We start from the raw sequence: 21,700 nt of genomic DNA on the forward strand, positions 1-21,700 counted from the left end.
CACCCTAATTTTACTCACTAACCTCCTGTGTGGGACTTTATCAAAAGCTTTCTGAAAGTCCAGGTACACTACATCTACTGGATTTCCCTCGTCCAACTTCAGAGTTACATTCAATCGTGGCTTATAGGTTTTTCAACCCCATTTTCCCACTTTCTCCATGTATCTTTTGATGCCCTTGGCAATTGGGGCTCAATATTCAGATTGCCAATTCATGATCTCTCGGCCTCGAATCTTCTTTCCAAAACCAGTCTCACGTCCACCTCCATGAACTCCAGACTCAATCTAGTGGCCCAGAACTGGCTAATGTTACCTTTCACTCCATGTTCTCTCACCAATCACTACCCCTTGAGTTCTACAGTTTCACGGAGATGCACATTCTCCCACATGGAGACCCAAGACCTTTGTGCTCATGACATACCCTGAGACTTGCAATGACCTGTTTGAAGTCCTGTGTTTTCCTTTTTCACATTTGCAATAGCTGCTGTCCCAGCTTGTAACCTCTAAACTAAATGGGGCATCTTCTATCTTTTTGCCAGTGCACTCATGTAGACTGAGAGTCAATGTTAAAGGCTCTTCAGAGATCAACACCTTATTTACAGACTACGTTGCTTGAGATAGGGCTTTCTCCATTCTCTACCGATAAGTGAAAGAGTTCCAGATGTCAACTACTTTTTGTGCTCCATGAGAGATGAGGTTGCTTTCTGGGTTATGGGTAGATTCTACTCCACTGTCAAGTGGTTTTAAATCGCATCATAGGCAAAGACATTCAACAGAGGTGATCTCCTCTTGATTGGCTTTGGGGAGGCTGGAATCGAGATGCTCAACTACTGTGCATCTTTAACAGCCAACAAGGTGTTCCAAAAAAGTCACTTTTGATGTTTAATCTTGGCTTTTTCTTTACAGTTGACGTATCTTCCCAAGATATAGCTGCTGGCATCAAACAGTGCAAAATTAAATAGATAAGGTATTGCCAGGCTAAAGGGTACAGCAGTGTGGTGCTGGAAAAGCACAGCAGGTCAGGCAGCATCTGAGAAGAAGGAGAATCGATGTTTCAGGCATAAGCCCTTCATAAGGCTTACCCGAAACATCGATTCTCCTGCTCCTCGGATACTGCCTCACCTGCTGTGCTTTTCCAGTACCACACTCTCAACTCTGATCTCCAACATCTGCAGTCCACACTTTCTCCTAAAAGGTACAGCGGGTAAAAGCAATATTCACATGTAACATTGGTTCCTAACTGTTTTTTGCAGGAGCCTCATAATTGGCCCGATTTACTGCTGTAATTATTATGGTGGATGGATGCACTGGAGTTGGGACTGCCAGGGACATGGTGTGGAATGGTTGGGAGAGACTGTTAAAACCAAGACCTCAATGTTTACTTCAAGATAGTCTAACCATCATTTCAAATGCATAGAACAGTTCATCAACAACTGATTGGAAATGATATATGCTTTATTTCTTGTGCTCACAAGAAAATTCATTGCTTTCTATATTACATCTTTTCAGAAAATTAAGTTTGTCATATAATTAAAGTAGCAAAACTCATCAGCACAGGTTTAATCACAAAGCTGTAATGTATATAATCATCATCGTGAATAAGTACAAATCAATTTCCGCCTTTGGTCTTATTGTAACATGTGTGTTCTTAGAATTTTTTTGTGATAATTATTGAACTGTATGCCCTGATAATACTTAAGACAAATAATAAATTAGTTTAATGATATCAAGTACATATTCAATAATAGCTCAGCTCAAGGACCTTTTCAGTGAACCTTTTAGATCCACTGAAATAGTTAGTGCATTAAGTCTGAGGGTCATTGCTACCAGAAAATAATGGTACAGAAAACAACAGTAGGACAGGAGGTTATACCCTTTGTATAGAGTTCCTAGAAAAATAGAAATTAGTGCAAACTTATACATTCAGCCTATTGAGTTCACTCCACCATTCAACAAAATTACTGCCAATCCGGTGTACCTGTGCCATTTTCATGCTCTCTCCTGAAACACCTTGATACCCTTCGTGTCTAACAATCTATCTATTCCTTTCCCAAATATATTCAGTGACTTGACCTCCACTGCCTCATGGAAGAGAATTCTGTAGGATTACTGTCTTCTAAGAGTGGAATGATTTCCACATCTCAGCCATAAAAACGCTATATCCTGAGACCATGACCTCCAGTAAGGGGAAACACCATCATTGCATCTAATTGGTCTAGTCCTCTCATTCTTCTAACTTCAGTGAATAGAAATCAAGTCAACCCAATGATTCCTCAAATTACAATCTTGCCTTTCCTTGAATCCGATGGGATAACATTTTCTGCACTCCCTCTGCAGCAATATTATGCTTTGACCTTTCTGTGAAATTTGTAATGTTAACAAAAGGCATAGCTGATAAAGGTTTGACAGAATCGATGAACTTTTCATCTTTACTACTGGATCTTATTTTACTTTTCAGTCACCACTAGTATTTATTTACCATCCCTAATATTCTGTGGTCCACACAGGTACAGCCACAAAGATGTCGGATTTTAAGTTCCAGGATTTTTGACCCAGCAAGAATAATGATGTATTTCCTTCTACGTTCATGATAATGGTCACTAATCCACACCAGGGATTGATTAACTCTGTGGGTTGATTTATTTAAACAGTAAAACACACTATAAGTTATGAAGCAAACATTACAGCAAACCAATAGATTTCCATGTGTTTCCCTTGCAGACCCACAACTACTATTATTGCCCTCCTTGTCAGAAGCCTGCATGTACTAATGTTATAAGGATAATGTTTAATTGCAACTTCTATGTGCTGGAAGTGCTGGCTAATTACAGGTAGTCCCCAGATTGTTCTGGAGTTTGTTTGTAAGTTGATTTGTATGCAAGTCATAACACATTGTAGAAAAATGTGAAGGAGCAGCTTGTAAGTATAGGAAATGTTCATGTGTCAGTTCTTTAAAGTTAGATCCTTGTATAAGATTGCGATCATTATTGCAAACATTCATAAGGTGGACATTCATAAATTATGGATCCATTGTACATCATTTAGGTGTTGCGTTGTTTCTAATATTCCACATGTAGCTCCATTAGAACTGTCCTCAATGGATCCAGGCATTGAAGCTTTCGATATCTCTGCATTCACTGCATTAAAAGTGCCCACAAAATTGTTGAGGAGCTCATGCATTTGGGGCCCAGAAAAAGCATCAGCCTCCGGTGACCGCATTTCCAGCTGGGATATAGGAAGCTGCTCCAGAGTAGAGCCTTTTGGCCTTGAGTTTTGCATGAGTGCATCTCGGGAAGTTAGTGGCTGGAGGGCCCAGACATCCTGTCCTCCTCAAATTAAGGCTCTCCTCAGCTTGAACTTCCAAATTGTTAAGGATTGCAGGCAAGTTGGATTTAGGACAGCTGTGTACACTTGGAATCTCCTGAGGGGAGACTTCTGGGGGACTTCTACGTGCATCTACTGGCACCACTCTGTCACTTTTTGAGGAAGGGGCACCAAGAATAAAGTTAAAGTTCTTTGATCCACCTGCAGCCTTGCCTTTAGTGTTGAGCATCATTGGCTACAGCAATAGAGTGCAGGTCCTTGCCCATATCTTGCAGACTCTGAGTGTGCTGGAACTGGCAGCTGCCAACCTTTCACCAAATGGGTACATACCAGACCCAGCATGGTACAGACGGATGATGGACTCCTTCAAATCTCAATCCAGTTTACTAGTGTCTCTAGCAAACCAGTATATTTTGACATTTATTGATGACTGACACCTTGGAGGCCTCTCCTGCATGGAGTGAACAGGTGCCTGATCTCCGGCAGTCCTCTGAGTGCCAGAGACCTGGGGTATTACTTTCTCATCCAGCTGTGGTGATTTGCCAATGATGTTCCCACCAGAATGTGCTCTTGACAATAACTTAGCTAAAGTGCACATCAAGATGTTAGTAACCGAGCCTTGCTGATGCTTTTGCTGATGAATCCATGACTTCTATGCCAGTGAGTGTGTGAGAGATGTTGGCTAGAGAGGATGTTCTCTTTAAGGCAGAGACCATGCAGATACTATAGGTGCTTGCTGAAGCCAAGAGAGGGAACACGTTTGGGGCATATTTAGAGTACACTTGCAATGGTTGTGATGGGAGAGCAGCGCATATCTTACTTATTTGTAGGGTCATGGAAGCCTTAGTATTTCCATATGAACAGTCTCTACCATCTTCTACAAACTCTCATTTTTTGGGTGAAGAAATTAATGTTGGGATAGGATCCACTTGTCTTGGCCCTTTCGGTCCTATTATGGGTCATTTCCTCCTGCAATAAAATAAGGGGAAGGATTGAGTGAGATGAATGTGGCTGGTACAGCTGCTAGTGTTGGAGCAGGTCAGAAAAGTTGGTGAGGTTTCTTGAGTGAATGAGTCACAGCAGTAGGAGGCAGGAAAGATTTGTATTTTGGGGGAAAGGGGTGGATGAAAGTCACTGTTCGCAAAAGCAGGAGCATCACCAACCATATAAGCTAGCATTTCTCTTTTATAAAATGTAATTCCCTGATAAGAAAATCAGCTGCCAGGTATTTAGGGATAGGTACAGATTTGAACATGATCAACATATTTATGGAAGAAAACAGCGATGCGCAACAAACATGAAATTATGGAATGGCTTGAATAATTTAAAATTTAATTGGTTCAGGCAAAGAAGAAACTTCAGACTCTAGTCAATTGTTTTTGAGTTCCTGAAATCATTTTAGGGACTATATTTATTATGCAAGCTTATGGCAATATAATCCCTGATATTCCGCCATATTGTTTTGTAATGCATTGAATTTTCCACAGCGTACAGCTTATGATGGGATCATAGCTCAGCATGCTGAGGAAATATAAATCTACTTTGTAAGTCATTCTGTTGAACTATGGATGTCCTATGTAGTTGTGTCAGCCATCAGCAATAAGACTGATCTTATTAGGCAGGATTAATCTTGTCTTCAGCTAATGCTAATACCGCGTGCCAACAACAGCCTGTCCCTTAAATGGCTTTCTTCCATGTCCTTCTAAATCCTGAACTTACATGTTTACAGCAAAGCACTGCTATGAACTAAGTTATTAAATTAGAAACACCACAAAGTGCTGACAAGAGACAAGAGATCTGCAAAATCCAATAAAATCTCAATTTGTGATTTGCTGATAAAAATCGTATTTACTGTGTTATGCTGTGGAATGTTTTGTGGTATTTCAGTGTGATAAGGTACTACATTACTGCAAATATTTTTGAATTGCTTGTCCTAAGTTGTTCTTTGATTTTGCAGCTGGAAGTCACTGATATTCTAGACTGTTATTCTGTGACAGCAGAACAATTGAGAAAGAATAAGCACTACTTAGCGGGTTTTGAGAAGATTTGTAGCTCAGGTTAAGGTTCTAGATGTAGGTTTGCTCAATGAGCTAGAAGGTTTATTTCCAGATGTTTCATCACCATACTAGGTAACATCTTCAGTGGGCCTCCTGGCGAAGCACTGCTGATGATTTCTCCTTTCTATTTATATGTTTGGGTTTCTTTGGGTTGGTGTTGTCATTTCCTATGATAATGTAATTTCCTGTTCTTTTTCTCTGGGTGTGGTAGATGGGGTCTAACTTGATGTGTTTGTTGATAGAGTTCTAGTTGGAATGCCAGCGAGCAAACCTAGATCCATAATCACTACTTTTGGTGTTTGTAAGATATGAATGAAATGGCTGATTAACGCCACATGTTAGCTTCTCCTAAACATCAGCATCTTCAGTAGAGGCTTGTCAGGACTTCTGCATGAATCATTGCTGGTAAGATTATTTTGCAAGCCTGTAATACCACCTGAGTTCTAAGTACACTGGGGGTGTACTTAGTATCTATTCACTGCTGGTGCTTAAGGTCAATCAAAACTGATCTTTGAAAGCAGCATGGATCCAGATTTTTAAAAATTCATCCACAGGATGTCAGAGACACTGGTTAGACCAGTATTTATTGCTCATAGAGCAGTTAAGAGTCAACCATATTGCTCTGAGTCTGAAGTCATACGTCGGCTCGACCAGGTAAGGATGGCAGTTTCCTTCCCAAGAGGACATTAGTGAACCAGATGGGCTTTTCCCAGCAGAGGACTTCAACAATGCAGATTGGTTCTCAGGGTGAAGATTTACATTAGCACAGTAACTAGGAGAAAGTGAGGACTGCAGATGCTGGAGATCAGAGCTGAAAATGTGTTGCTGGAAAAGCGCAGCAGGTCAAGCAGCATCCAAGGAGCAGGAGAATCGATGTTTCAGGCATGAGCCCTTCTTCAGGAAACCAGCAACACATTTTCAGCATTAGAACAGTAACCACTATCAGAAGGAGGACCTCAGCAAGACATCTTCCGAGTTTGAGTGAAAGCAAGTGACCAACAGAAGACTACAACAGTGTGGAATGGTGCTAGTGTGAAGAATTGCATTGGTGCAGTCACCACTACCAGAAGGAGGAGCTCAGCAAGACACCCTTTGAGGTGAAGCAGTTACCTGTATTTAAGAGTATGTTGCTGGTGGCCTGGTGTTGAGAAGTTTTAAGGTCCAAGATCCTTCTACAATGTGCCAATGCAAAGGAAATCTGAGAGGAGTGTGGTGGTGTTTGTTGAGGTTTGTCCTGACCAGCTCTGTGATGTGGCTTGCTCTCCTTTATGGTCTATTCCCTAGGATGCACACTGAGATGAACATCAACTGTGCCTGGAGGATCATCAACTCGGTAAAAGACACTTTTTTGTCTGCTCGAAACTTGCTGGTCTTCCAGTTGAAGCAGCTGACTCTGACTGAGTTTTGCAGACTGGCACATTCCAAGGTCCAGGGCTACGTGCTGAGGGGCATGCAGAAGTTTAAGGCAGCTGCTGCTAAGGTGCAGTGGGGAAAGACCACTGTGTAATGTCCCTCTGCTGAAGAATAAAGGGGGCCCATTCAGTAACTGGGCCCCACTGTTGCCTCAGCTATAGGCCAAGAGGTTGTGAGTATGGTGGACTTAATTTGTCCTCTGTAAGTAAAAGGAGTATAGATCTGAGTAGGTTCATGAACTGTCTATGTACCAAAGATTTATTTTCCATGAATCAAGTAGATTTTTGAAATAAAAAAAAGTTTAAGGTCCAAGCAGTCTTTCTTGCCTTTCTCCTCCACTTTTTCTTTTTGTTAGGGTAGAGTGATATGCTATTGCAACATTTGTTGATAGCAGAGTAAGAAGTAAGGCTTTGACTTGAGAGGCTTTGGCTAGCAGTGGCTCAGCAAAAAGTTCAGACAAAGTCCTCTTAACTTTCACTTTCAGTTTTATAGCATTTATGATGGCAATTAGGAAGGTCGTGTGTTCCTCCTGCAAGATGCAGGAGCACAGGGAAACTTCTGTTGTCCCTAATCCTCAGTTAGGGATCCCCACTCCTCCATGGTGAGGGCAGCACAGTGGCTTAGTGGTTAGCACAGCAGCCTGTAGCGCCAGGGGCCTGGGTTAGATTCTAGCCTGGAGCGACTGTCTGGCTGTTGGATTTTGCATGTTCTCCCAGTGTCTGCGTGGGTTTCCTTTGGGTGCTCTGGCTTTCTCCCACAATCCAAAGATGTACAAGTCATAGTGTTATGTGCATTAGTCAGAGGGAGCTGGGTCTGGGTGGGTTACTCTTCAGAGAGTCAGTGTGGACTTGTTGGGACGAAGGGCCTGTCACCACACTATAGGGAATCAAATTTAATGATTACACCTGTGAGAAGTGCATCCATCTGCAGTTCGTTGGAGACTGTGTTAAGAAGCAGGAGCTTCTTAAGATCATCTGAGATGCAGAGGGCTTCATAGATAAAAGTTTTAGTTAGGTGGTCACCCCTAAGGTGCAGGCAGAGAGTAGCTGGCTCACCACCAGGAAAGGCAAAGGGAGTAGGTAGAGAGTGCAGGAATCCCCATTGCCATTCTATTTGAAAACAAGGATGCCTCTTTGGATGATGCTGGGGGGATGACCATTCTGAGGAAAGCAGCAGTAGCCAGCTTGATGGCACTTTGACTCAGGTGCACAGTGGGAAAAGGCCAATGTAAACAGGACCTTAATAGGAGACTCGATAGGGAGACAGATAGGAGATTCTGTAGCTGCAAATGGGAAATCGGGATGGTGTTGTCTCTCGGATGCCAGGGTCCAAGATGTCTCAGAGCAGCTGCAGAATGCCCGCAAGGGGGAGGGGGAGCAGCCAAAAGTCAATGTACATGTTGGCACAAATGACATTGGGTGGCACGGTGGCTCAGCAGTTAGCGTTGCTGCCTCACAGCATCAGGGTCCTAGGTTCGATTCCAGCCTTGGGTGACTGTCTGTGTGGAGTTTGCACATTCTCCCCGTGTCTGCGTGGGTTTCCTCTGGGTGCTCTGGTTTCCTCCCACAGTCCAAAGGTGTGCAGGTCAGGTGAATTGGCCATACTAAATTGTCCATAGTGTTAGGTGCATTAGTCAGAGGGAAATGGGTCTGGGTGGGTTACTCTTCGGAGGGCTGGTTGGGCCGAAGGGCCTGATTCCACATTGTAGGGAATCTAATCTAATCAACAAAAAGGGATGAGGTTCTGTAGAGTGTTTCAATAGCTAGGAAGAAGGTTAAAAACCAGGACCTTGTTCATGATAAACTCTGGATTACTTTCAGTGCCACTTGCTAGTGAGGGTAAGAACAGGAGGATATGACAGATGAATGCATGGCTAAAAAATGGGGGCAGGGAATCAAATTTTTAGGGAATCAGATTGGGATCTTTTCAGGGACAGAGGTGACCTGTTCAAGAGGGACGGGTTACACTGAACCGGAGGGGGACCAATATCTTGGAAGCCAGGTTTGCTAGTGCTGCAAGGGAGGGTTTAAACAAGATTAGCTGGAGGTGGGAACATCAACAGCAGGAAGGCAAGTGTGAGGTACGAAGGAGAAACAGCAATCAGAAAAAGTAAATTGAAGAGACAGGTCACGCTGGAACACGACAAGGAGCAAGGAATGCCTGTTGGATTAGACTGCATTTATTTCAATGTAAGAGGGCTGACAGGTAAGGCTGATGAACTCAGGGCATGGGACTAGGATATTATAGCCATTACAGAAACATGGGTAGTGGAGGGACAAGACTAGCAGCTTAATGAGCGAAGGTACAGAGGTGTACAGTGTATTTAGTTGGGACAGAGGTGATGGAAAGAAGGGACGGAGAGTTGCATTTTTGATTAAAGTGAATATCACAGCAGTAATCAGGTGAAGTAACTAAAGGATAATCCAGTGCTGCTTTGCAGGTGGAACTAAGAAAGAAGGGGATGGTGACATTATAGAGGTTGTACTATAAGTCCCCAAATAGTCAAGAGGAATTAGGGGAATGAGATTGGGGTGCAGTGAGATTGGGGACACTTGCAGGAATAATCGGGTTGTCATAGTAGGAGAGTTTAGTTTTCCTAATATAGACTGGGGCTGCCAAAGCATTAAGGGTTTAGATGGGGGTAGAAATTAAGTGCATTCAGGAAAGTTTCCTCAAGAGGGTTCTATGCAGGAAGGAGCAAAACTCGAAGTACTCTTGGGAACATGTGATGGAGGTGACCAATGACCATAGTTCCATGAATTTTAAAATATTCATGGAGGGGGACAAAACTGGTCCACAGGTTCAAATTCTAAATTGAGGCAGACAAACTTTGATGGCATTAGTCAGGAGTTTGCAGGGTTTAACTGGAGTAGTTTATTTGCAGGCAAAGGGACTTCAGGCAAGTGGGAGGCCTTTAAAAGTGAGACAGCTAGAGTTCAAGGTCTATGTGTTCCTGTGAGGGTGAAGGGCAAGGTCGGCCGGAATAGGGAACCCTGGATGACAAGTGATATTGAGGCTTTGACCTGCAAACAGGAGGAAACATGGCTCAGGTACAGGCACCAGGGATCAAGGGGCCCCATTGAGGTATATGGGGATACATGAGTTTACTGAAGAAGGAAATCAGAAAGGCAAAAAGGGGGCACAAGATAGTCTTGGCTGAGAAAGTTTGGTTGAATCCAAAGAGATACATTAAGTATATTCAAGGAAAAAGACACTCTCTCTCTATAGGAATCTATGACTCTATTTAACAATATATTCATGGTCATCATTACACTCTTAATTCCAAATATTTATTGAATTCAAATTCCACCATCTGCTGTGGCAGAATTCAACCCCAGGTCCCCAGAACATTATCTGGTTCTCTAGATTAACGGTCCAGCAATAATACCACTGGGCCATCTCCTGCCTTTCATGTGCAATTGACATTGGGATCTGGTGTGGGTAAGGGCACAATTTCAAACAAAGTGTACTACTGGAGGATGTCTCTGGATCTCAGAGCCTCCTTAAAGTGCCACAACTTTCAGTAAGAGGCTGGGGTGTGGGGATGTTAAAGGGGCCCACTCATCTACATTTAACGGCCCATTTAACTCCCTGAGGAGCATATTAGCTGGCCAGGTGATTGAACAGTAGACAGGTGTATCAAGGAGAAAATAGTCCCTGCAGGACACTGGGCTTGTCATTATCTTCTGCTTCCTGCCACCAACCCAATTTTGGTTCCAACTTACCACTTTCTCTTGGGATAATTAACACAACCTAATCTGTGTTGGAACAATCCAGAGAAATTGAGTTGCTCCAATCAGGGTTTCCTGCTTTGTCTGATGTCCAGTTTATTGTCACTACCAAATTGGTGTATTATTATTATTATTATTATTATTATTATTATTATTATTAATAATTATTATTTTGAAGATAGGAGGGACACTTCCGCTTCTGTCTCCATAAACCGGGGCCTATTGTCCACTTCTCACTCCCATTTGTATTCTACCACAGTAAAAATAGGCAAATTGTATGTAAAGATTAGAATCAGATTTTATTATCACGTGTACTCGAATACAGTGAAAAGTTGACAATGTCACCACACATGGCACCATCTTAGGTACAGGGTAGTTAGGTACAAAATCTTAGGGACCAAGTAGAAAAATAAGAAATAAATTAGAAATTCAACATTACAGTTCACCTCAGCATAAAGTAGTAAATAAGAAATAAAGATAAAAGTTCCAAATTATAATCCTTCTTTAGCTGTGGACCTGCAATCGCTCCGCATTGGGCTTTCCCCACATGGGTTTGACCTTTCTCCTGCGCTGGCCTTGATCTCTTGATCCCCACTCCTCTGTGTAGCCATCTCATCACTGACCGCCATCCAGGCTCACCAGCCAGCTTCTCACACGCTGTTAGGTGTTACACTGGGCTTCCAGCCACTTCCATGATGCTGCTGCAGACTGCTAGAGCTCCGTCTGGGCACATCAACCTCCTTATAGCTGACTGCCAAAGTCCCTGCTCTGGGCCCCCAGCCACTGTGGTCGCTGCTGGACTGAGCTCCCTCCAGATGTTAAAGGAGAGGGAAAGAAAAACTAAATTAATGAAAAAATGCAGAACCCTATTCTGCCACCATCTTGGATTACTTTGATTCTGATTTTAAGGCAGGAATTCTCACCATCTGGGCTCTCTTTGCTATGTGGGAGATTAGCAAACTACATATAAATGGGTGAGAATAAGTAACAATGAAAATTTACTGCATAAACATAGACCTGTCACTAGTGAGATTTTCATCTTGCTAACGGCCTTGGGTAGAAACCCTGACAAAATCAGAAGATGAGGTGAGATAGGCTTTTACAACATGCTTAAATGCTGTTAATTGGGCTTTTGCTTAATTTTAGGCCAAAATCAATATTTCAGGGTGAGTCCATTAATGATTTGGGTAAACATGCCAACAGGAATTTCCACTTCATAGCTCACAGTTCATTCAGCTAGAACTCAATATCTTTGATATTAAAACAAGAAAATGGTCGAAACACACTGCAGCACAAAAACAGAGTTACCAGTTCAGCTTGCTGACTTCATAGCGAAATTCAATTTCATTTTTCTTTCAAAGGATCCGGTAATCTGCCATTCTCACATAATTCTTTCTGCTCTATGAAGACTTGTTATATTGAAGGAAGAAAATGGGCTTCTGATTTATGTACTGATTTAGTTTGAAGCCCACATCAAAGAGGGTACTAGTGGTTGGGTTTGTGGCATGACAATTGCATATTGGGCTCTTTGTCAAGCAGGTCCTGCTAAAGCCTCATTAATCTTGGTAAAAATAAGAGAAAAGTGCTGAAATGTTTTGAGAATATGCCAATGGATGATTGCTCATGCTTAGTATTGCTTCAAGTGTAAACAGAAGAATAATAGGGGAGAGGCAAAAGGACAATTTAACTTGTGTAGGCTTTGTAAAGCATTTCATGGTTGCAGTCAGATGACAAATTAATGCTTTCCATCAGTCAAATGCAACTGAGTGAAATATGGGTGTCCAGTCACCCATCAGTTCTGGCTGTCTTTCCAAGTTGGTTAAGGGGGTATATCACGGTCAGTCCTGAACAGTAATTATAATGTTATGCTGGGTGTTTTGGAAATAGTAGCACCACTTAGGCAGGGTTCTAACATGGTATGGTGCCTAGTAACGCCACAGCAGTAAGAACAATGAATATCTAAAATTAATCCAAGTATCAGCTGATTTTTCCCAACAACTGAATAAACGTGGACAATGGTGAGTCAGTTGGAAAAATATAGTGAAAATAAGGTTCCTCAAATTGAGAATAATAAGTCGGAGTTTCTATCCAAGGTTTTTAAAGCAAGATGAGAATCTCATCAGTGACAAGCTGATGTGCATGCATTAACTTATTCTCACCCCATTCATATGCAGTTTGCTCTTTCCCTACAAAGCAGAGGGAGACAAAATGGTGACAATTCCTGCCTTAAATTTGGAATGGGTACCTGATAGCTTCAGCTCACTACTTGCTCCTCATGACCTCCATATTGGACAGGAGTCTCCAATATCTGGAAGACCATCAACTTGGTGAAAGATGTTCTTTGGTCTGCCCAAAATGTGTTCATCTTCCAATGTAAAGGGTTGACCTTGACTGAGTGTTGCAGACTGGCACATTCCAAGGTCCAGAACTACATGCTGAGGGACTTACTAAAGCTTGGGGAAACTACCATCAAAGCGCCATGGGGAAAGACTACAGTTTAAGATCTTCCTGCTGAAGTATAAAAACTTTTCAGTTGTCAGACCCTTTTGATGCCTCAAAATAAACATAAATAAAAAAAGTCTTTGTTTTTGCAACTGTAGAGAAGCTCTGAGGAATGCCAAAATTCTATTTTTTTCCTCTGCAAAGACTGTATAGAACTGATTTAGAATACTTGCATGTATTTATAAATGATTTTGATGAATGAAGTATAATTTTGAAATAACATAAAGCAGTCCCTAGCATCTCTGATTCTACACTCGGGCAAATGAAAAGCATTTGTCGTCAGACAGGGGCCTTGTCACACTAAATCAAGGACAGCATCTGATCTCATTCTAGTGGCTTGAGATGCCCTCCAATGCATCTCGACTACATCCCGCACCTCCGCCCTCAGACCCCACCCCTCCAACCGTAATAAGGACAGAACTCCCCTGGTGCTCACCTTCCACCCTATCAACCTTCGCATAAACCAAATCATCCGCCGACATTTCCGCCACCTCCAAACAGACCCCATCACCAGGGATATATTTCCCTCCCCACCCCTTTCCGCCTTCCGCAAAGACCGTTCCCTCCGTGACTACCTGGTCAGGTCCACGCCCCCCTACAACTAACCCTCCCATCCTGGCACTTTCAACTGCCACCGCAGGAACTGTAAAACCTGTGCCCACACCTCCTCCCTCACCTCTATCCAAGGCCCTAAAGGAGCCTTCCACATCCATCAAAGTTTTACTTGCACATCCACTAATATCATTTATTTTGTCCGTTCCTCCCGATGCGGTCTCCTCTACATTGGGGAGACTGGGCGCCTCCTAGCAGAGCGCTTTAGGGAACATCTCTGGGACACCCGCACCAATCAAACACACCGCCCCGCGGCCCAACATTTCAACTCCCCTTCCCACTCTGCCGAGGACATGGAGGTCCTGGGCCTCCTTCACTACCGCTCCCTCACCACCAGACGCCTGGAGGAAGAATGCTTCATCTTCCGCCTCGGAACACTTCAACCCCAGGGCAGAAATGTGGATTTCAACAGTTTCCTCATTTCCCCTTCCCCCACCTCACCCTAGTTCCAAATTTCCAGCTCAGCACTGTCCCCATGACTTGTCCGGACTTGTCCTACCTGCCTATCTCCTTTTCCACCTATCGACTCCACCCTCTCCTCCATGACCTATCACCTTCATCCCCTCCCCCACTCACCCATTGTACTCTATGCTACTTTCTCCCCACCTCCACCCTCCTCTAGCTTATCTCTCCACGCTCCAGGCTCACTGCCTTTATTCCTGATGAAGGGCTTTTGCCGGAAATGTCGATTTCGAAGCTCCTCAGATGCTGCCTGAACTGCTGTGCTCTTCCAGCACCACTAATCCAGAATCTGGTTTCCAGCATCTGCAGTCATTGTTTTTACCATAGTTAGTCACTCAGGTGATCTGAGTCAGGGTTTCCATATCATTGCAGTACAGGACATAAGCGTAGTCGGTATTGCATGCCTAGTGCATCAATCAACAGACCCATGATGTGTTAATTAAGGAGCTATACAGGGATCAGTCAGGTGTCCAGTCACCCATCAGTTCTGGCTGTCTTTCCAAGTTGGTTAAAGGGGTATATCATGGTTTGTCCTGAACAGTAACTATAATGTTATGCTGGGTGTTTTGGAAATAGTAGCACCCCTTAGGCAGGGTTCTAACATGGTATGGTGCCTAGGCTAGGTGGCCTGTATAACTTCATTCCTGTAGTTGCGGCTACACTGACAGTTGGTCAGACTGATGAAGATGTTAGATAGTGATAAATTTATGGATCTGATGTTCTATTTCTAATGGTGTGTCATCCATGCCATCTATATTCACTCAGAAGCTTTCCTTTACCATTTCCTTCCCACTGGAAAGGGAGGGGTTTGGTTAGCTGTATGGCTGGTTTGCGATGTAGAGTGATAACACTGGTGTGGGTTCAGTACCCGCACTGGCTGAGGTTAACATGAAGCACTCTCCTTCTCAATCTCTCCCTTTACCTGAGGTGTAGTGACCCTCTGGTTAAACCACCATTAGTCTCTTCTTTCTAATGAGAGGACAATTAAGACGATGGTGACTTTACATTTTATCCTTTACTGTGACGAGCTGGTAATGATTGACCTTGTGCACAGCCAACCTTTTCATATGGTGTCAATGGCAAGTGAGTACTTTTGCTGTTGGTGAAGACAATATAACCTGAGCACAGAGCTGTAGAAGTGTGAACATAATGAGATGAGCAGCAGAGAATTGTGTGATATAATTGTTAGATGTCACAGAGAGAAACCCTCCATGAAACTCCTCGAAACTGATACATTATCATTTGTGGTAAAATTCAATGTTGTAAGTGGGTGGATGCTGCCTGACCTGCTGTGCTGTTCCAGCAATAAAGTCACAGAGAGAAACCCTCCATGAAACTCCTCGAAACTGATACATTATCATTTGTGGTAAAATTCAATGTTGTAAGTGGGTAGATGCCTGGTACACTGCAGTAGAACAAGTGGGGAAAAAGAAAGGGAAAGGAATCTAGAAGCTCAAAAAATGTGAAGGTGACTGAATTATATAAATGCAGATAATTGTTATGTTAGAGGAACTGAAAAAGCATGAGGTTGAGATATGATTTCTATTCAAAGGAGGTTTTCAGGGGAGTAAACTGTCAAACACAGTTCCAATAAAAGAATAAGCAAATGTTAATGCTTTCCTGCGATTTATTTTGATAATTATTTTAGCATTAAACACCCCTTCAACATTGCCAAAAAGACTTTAAAGTAACAGATGTCTTACTCCTGAAGTGCTGCCAGAGTTTAAATTCACAGCTTCTCGACAGTATAATGCAATGCAGGCCAGTAGCAACTAGCTTGAAGCAACTGACACCAAATAATTACATGAATAATGTTTTGAAAGTTCAATAGTATATTTTAAATTTTACCAAAAATATTTTCAATATCTGCTCTGATCTTGATCAAATCCTGATTTTTTTCACATTCATTTTAAAAATGGAGTGCAGTTAAACCCAGTCTGCTATTCACATTGATAAGTGGTACTTTATTTCATGTACCTGCATACCTAAATATGCAGAACTATCTATTTATAGATGTTGCTGTATGCAGCAACTTCTACAAGGTAACTACAACATAGAATTAGCCCTTCGAATCCTCCGATATTCACTCAGCAGCGATATTTAATGGTGTGATTAATGCAAATATATTATGCAAAGCATTGAGCAACATTTAGTTCAAAGTATTTCTCCTATTATTTTACTTCTGTTGAGAACTCTGTGGGTATTTTTGATAAATATATTAAAATATGATGTACAATGTGAGTTATATAAATTGTTAAAGTCATTTATTGCAAGTTTGGGTTTTTAGTTTTTTGAGTTAGTAACATATGGGTTTTCTGTGTGTCTGAAGTTAATAATGTGTAGGCATTTCTATAGCCATTGTGATTTCTTTAAGACATTGTTGATACCTAACTTTAGAACTGATGGGTTTTTGTGCACCGTTGTTGGATTTTTGTTTACTCAGATTGTTTTATGACTGAGTAAGGTAAATAATAGGTCCTCAAATGTCGTCAGACTTTTCTGGAACATTATTTTTAAAATTAATGGAAACACACGTAGTTTAGATTGAGACTTTCTTTTGTTTGCATTAAGTTTTGAAGTTCTTTTAAAGTTCTTGTACCAACATGGCTGTACAGACCAGAGCTCCTGAGAAGGGAAGTTATACTAGATAAACTAGAGTACCTTGGAGTAAAAAGTTAATGTTAGTCCCAGACCAAACCTGAAGAGGTTAATTAAAGCTGAATTAACATGTATAATATCTTCAGGAAGAAGCTGTCTGAAGTTCCATTCTATAAGTTGTAGTCAAACATGATTTAAACCTATCAAGGTGTTAGAGACAGGGATACTATTAGGATTACTGCACAAGTATTATTTTTGGGTTGTATGCAAGTGTGTTTTTGTTTTTTTTGTGCCAGAAGTGCATTTTTTGTCCAAAACAAAAGTTGTTGTTTTTCCTTTCAATTCATAAAGGAGTGTTTTAGGATTAATAGATTGTTACTTTTACAATATGTTTAAAAGTCTTGAAATTTATGTTTGAATAGATAGTTTAGCTTATTCTATTTTATCTAAATGTACTATGTGATAAGCTTCTGTTTTGTTTTTATTGGTAAATTTGTAGCATTTATGTCAGTGGACCATTTTGTTTAAAACAAAACAAAATATGGTCTATCAGGTAAAGCTTCAGTCTTTGATCTCTTGTACAGTAAGGACAGCAAATGGAATCATAACAAAATAAATAAATATCTTTATGTTATTGGAATATGGATAGGCCCCTAGCATTCATCTTTCTTTACTTCTAATTGTTATTAAATACAGCTTTTAATTAATTTTATTGAAGAGGAACAGATTTAAATTCACAATTGCCAAAATCAAAATGCTGCAAGCAAGTTATATTCATGTGAGATCAACCATTAAATATAAGATGTATTGGGAATTAATAACGCATAAAATGTTATCTTGCACCTGTAAGATATTGTGATCTTCTCGGTGAGATATCCTCTAACAAGATATTTGGACTTCACTTAAGTACAAACAGTCTTCAGAGGTACATATCAGTGCTCTTAAAGTAGTCACCTAGCAATGATTGATGTGTAAAACCATAGCATATTAAAACAGTTTACCAGGGGATTAAAAAGTACCTTACTCATTAATGATAATGAAAGTGGCCTCATTATAATTATTAAGTGATTTTAGCAGTCCTGGTCTAAGTTTATCATTTTCATTTCCACAAGTGATTTAGGTCATATCTTAAATAGACCTCAAAAGGATTCTGGTACGAATGCCTGAACTTACTTTAACTGTTTGGACATTTTTTTCATGTGAAATATGGTGAGATAATTGTTTTAATTCCCAGGGTACAGGTATGTCCTATGAAGAGAAATTAGGCAAATGGGCCTGTATTACATAGAGAAGAATGAGAGATGATCTCATTGAAACCTACAAAACCCTGAGTGGACCAGAGAATATGCTGATAAGTTGTTTCCCTGTTTCAGGAATCTAGAACCCAGAGACTTATTTTTAAAAAGGGGATGTGGGGTTGGGGGGGAGATGTCATTCAGGAACAAGATGAGGAGAAATATCTTTACCCAGTGAGCTATGAATATTTGGAATTATTTATGCAAAGGGCTGTGGAAGCTCACTCTTTGTGTATGTTTAAAGTAGAACATACGAACATAAGAAACAGGAGCAGGAGTAGGCCATCTGGCCCTGTTGACTGTGCTCTGCTGTTCAATAAGATCACAGCTGACCTTTTTTGTGAACTCAGCTCCACTTACTCACCTGCTCAGCATAATCCTTAATTCCTTTATTGTTCAAAAGTCTATCAATTTTTGCAATAAAAATACTCAACAAGGTTGCCTCAACTGCTTGACTGGACAAGGAATTCCATGGAGATTGAAACATTTCTGACTACTAATGGTCTGAAGGTTATGGGGATAGTGTGGGCAAAAAAAACATGGAATCAGCTTTGATTTTATTGAATGATAACACAGGATGGACTGGATAAATAGCCTACTCCTGGTCCAATGTTCCGAATTATTTTCACATTAGCAAAATGAAAAGTCAAACCACCATTGCTCAAGTACAGCAACGGGGATGAGAAGGGTAATAGGAAACACAAAGTAAATCAAGACATCATGGTCAGATAATGGTTAGATTGGGACTTAAAGGCTTGGTGATTGCAAATATAAATGCAGTTTAATGAGGGGACCACAGACCAGATCATGCTGGAAAATTAATATCATGTTAATGGTATACTCATTATTATTTGTAAATTGCACAGCAAGTTCAAGGGAATAAGAAATATGTAATGACTTATGAGCCTCCAAAATGTGCTTGTTGATTTGTGCCACTTTGCAGATATAACAAATAACCCTTGTTGTTTCCAATGCATATTAATTGCCCATTAAACTTAGCTCACAACGTTAAGTCTGATTAAGTAAGAGTATTGTTACCTTTCTATTGACATGATAATTGTTAAATTAATGCTTGTTAACCTGTCTGACCTGGAAATTGACTAAGTAAATTGGAAGAATTTTACTCCTTTAGGTAGGAAACAGTGTTTGGAGAATCTTAAAATGGTCACATTTTTAATCTTAACTTGATTGATTACTCTTCCTTTCTTTTGTCTCTGAATTCAATCTCTCCCCCCTTTCTTTATGTCTCTTGTGCCTGAATTAACACTAATCCATTGCCCTCACTTCCTTCTCTGTATTTCATTTTGTTTATTTCTCCATCTAGTCATTGCTTAAGGGGATATAGTGTTGGTTGCACCATTCACTCAGGTATCAAATACCCCATTGTTTTTGTCGTGCCATTACTAACTTGCACTTTCAGACAGTTTCAAATAAACATATTTTGCAGCTCACACACAAACTGAAGTCTATTTCACACAGCTGGACATGAGATGTTCAGCTTCACAGAATTCTGGCAATATGTTCTCATTTTTAAAGTATCGTGTTGTATTTCAAATGTTTTCTCAGAAGATGAATCTTCAGTACTTCATCATTAATAAATGCCACTTCAGGCTGCCTTTAAAACACTCTTTGAAAGCTAGAAGTTGCAGATAATGAGTAGCACTTCACACATGCCAGCAGAATGTTATTTATAATGCCAAAATAGTTAAAAACTGAATTACCTAATTGTTAAAAGGACAAAAAAAGTATTTAAGCACACAGCTTTCAAAATCTGAACATCTATTCCAGTGAAACATGTCTTATGAATATGCATTTATTTAATTGCTTTGCTTGAAGTTGGAGTAATCATTTTGAACTTAACCTCTAAAAATTCTTAGATTCACTTTAGTTCCAAATAGTTTGTATCATGATGAGATGTTTACTTATCAACATCTCTTTGATTTACCTCATTAATTTGTTGATTGCTGATTTACAATTTACTGCGGGAATTATGATCTATTACAGCATAGAAATGTTTCCTGTTTGTGTTGCACTTCTTTTATGATTCCAACTTGACAGTGCAAACTGGGACAATGACCAAACCTTGTGCTGGAATAAGTAGACCCTAGGCTCAATTAAAATAAGACCCAAAACCTCACTTAAAGGGGACAGGTGAGCTGCTGCACTGGTAAAATGGAAAACCAATTTTGTGCCACAGATACATTATCAGCTACCCATAAGTCAATTCTGATGGCAATGGGGAGGCATCATCAACAAGTGCTGGACCGACCACAAGTGTCCCTCCTGACAGCACAATCAATGAGCAGAGATCAGCTGTGCTCTACCACTAACTCTCTCTTTTCAGAAACATAACCTTGTACAGCAACAGGATACAAATGCTACTGGAAGGATAGAAAGGGAGGCAAGAGAGGAAGGGAGGTGGGGGGGTGGCATTTTTGATAAGGGAGACCATTACAGCTGTACTGAGGGAGGATATTCGTGGAAATGCATCCAGGGAAGTTATTTGGGTGGAACTGAGAAATAAGAAAGGATTGATCACCTTATTGGAATTGTATTATAGACCCCCCCCTAATAGTCAGAGGGAAATTGAGAAACAAATTTGTAAGGAGATCTCAGTTATCTGTAAGAATAATAGGGTGGTTATGGTAGTGCATCCAGGGAAGTTATTTGGGTGGAACTGAGAAATAAGAAACGATTGATCACCTTATTGGGATTGTATTATAGACCCCCCCACTAATAGTCAGAGGGAAATTGAGAAACAAATTTGTAAGGAGATCTCAGTTATCTGTAAGAATAATAGGGTGGTTATGGTAGGGGATTTTAATTGTCCAAACTCTGGACTGCCAGAGTGTTAAGGGTTTAGATAGAGAGGAATTTAAGTGTCCACAAGAAAATTTTTTGATTCACTATGTGGATGTACCTACTAGTGAAAGTGCAAAACTTGATTTATTTTCAGGAAATAAGGCAGGGCAAGTGACTGAGATTGTCAGTGGAGGAGCACTTTAGGGCCAGCGACCATAATTCTATTAGTTTGAAAATAATGATGGAAAAGGATAGACCAGATCTAAAAGTTGAAGTTCTAAATTGGAGAAAGGCCAATTTTAACGGTATGAGGCAAGGACTTTCAAAAGGTGATTGGAGGCAGATATTCGCAGATAAAGGGATGGCTGGAAAATGGGAAGCCTTCAGAAATGAAATAACGAGAGTCCTGGGAAAGGATATGCCTGTTCGGGTGAAAGGAAAGGCTGGTAGGTATAGGGAATGCTGAATGTCTAAAGAAATTGAGGGTTTGGTTAAGAAAAAGAAGGATGCATGTGTCAGGTATAGACAGGACAGATCGAGTGAATCCTTAGAAGAGTATAAAGGCAGTAGCAGTATACTTAAGAGGGAAATCAGGAGGGCAAAAAGGAGACATGAGATAGCTTTGCCAAATTGGGTTAAGGACAATCCAAAGGGTTTCTACAAATACATTAAGAACAAAAGGGTAATTAGGGAGAGGATAGGGCCCCTCAAAGATCAGCAAGGCAGCCTTTGTGTGGAGCTGCAGGAGATGGGGGTATTTTGCATCAGTGTTTGTTGTAGAAAAGGACATGGAAGATATTGATTATAGGGAAATAGATGGTGACATCTTGAAAAATGTCCATATTACAGAGGAGGAAATTCTGGATGTCTTGAAAAGCATAAAGGTGGATAAGTCCTCAGGACCTGA

Source organism: Chiloscyllium plagiosum, chromosome 32 (genome assembly GCF_004010195.1).
Source record: "Chiloscyllium plagiosum isolate BGI_BamShark_2017 chromosome 32, ASM401019v2, whole genome shotgun sequence".
Taxonomy (NCBI): domain Eukaryota; kingdom Metazoa; phylum Chordata; class Chondrichthyes; order Orectolobiformes; family Hemiscylliidae; genus Chiloscyllium; species Chiloscyllium plagiosum.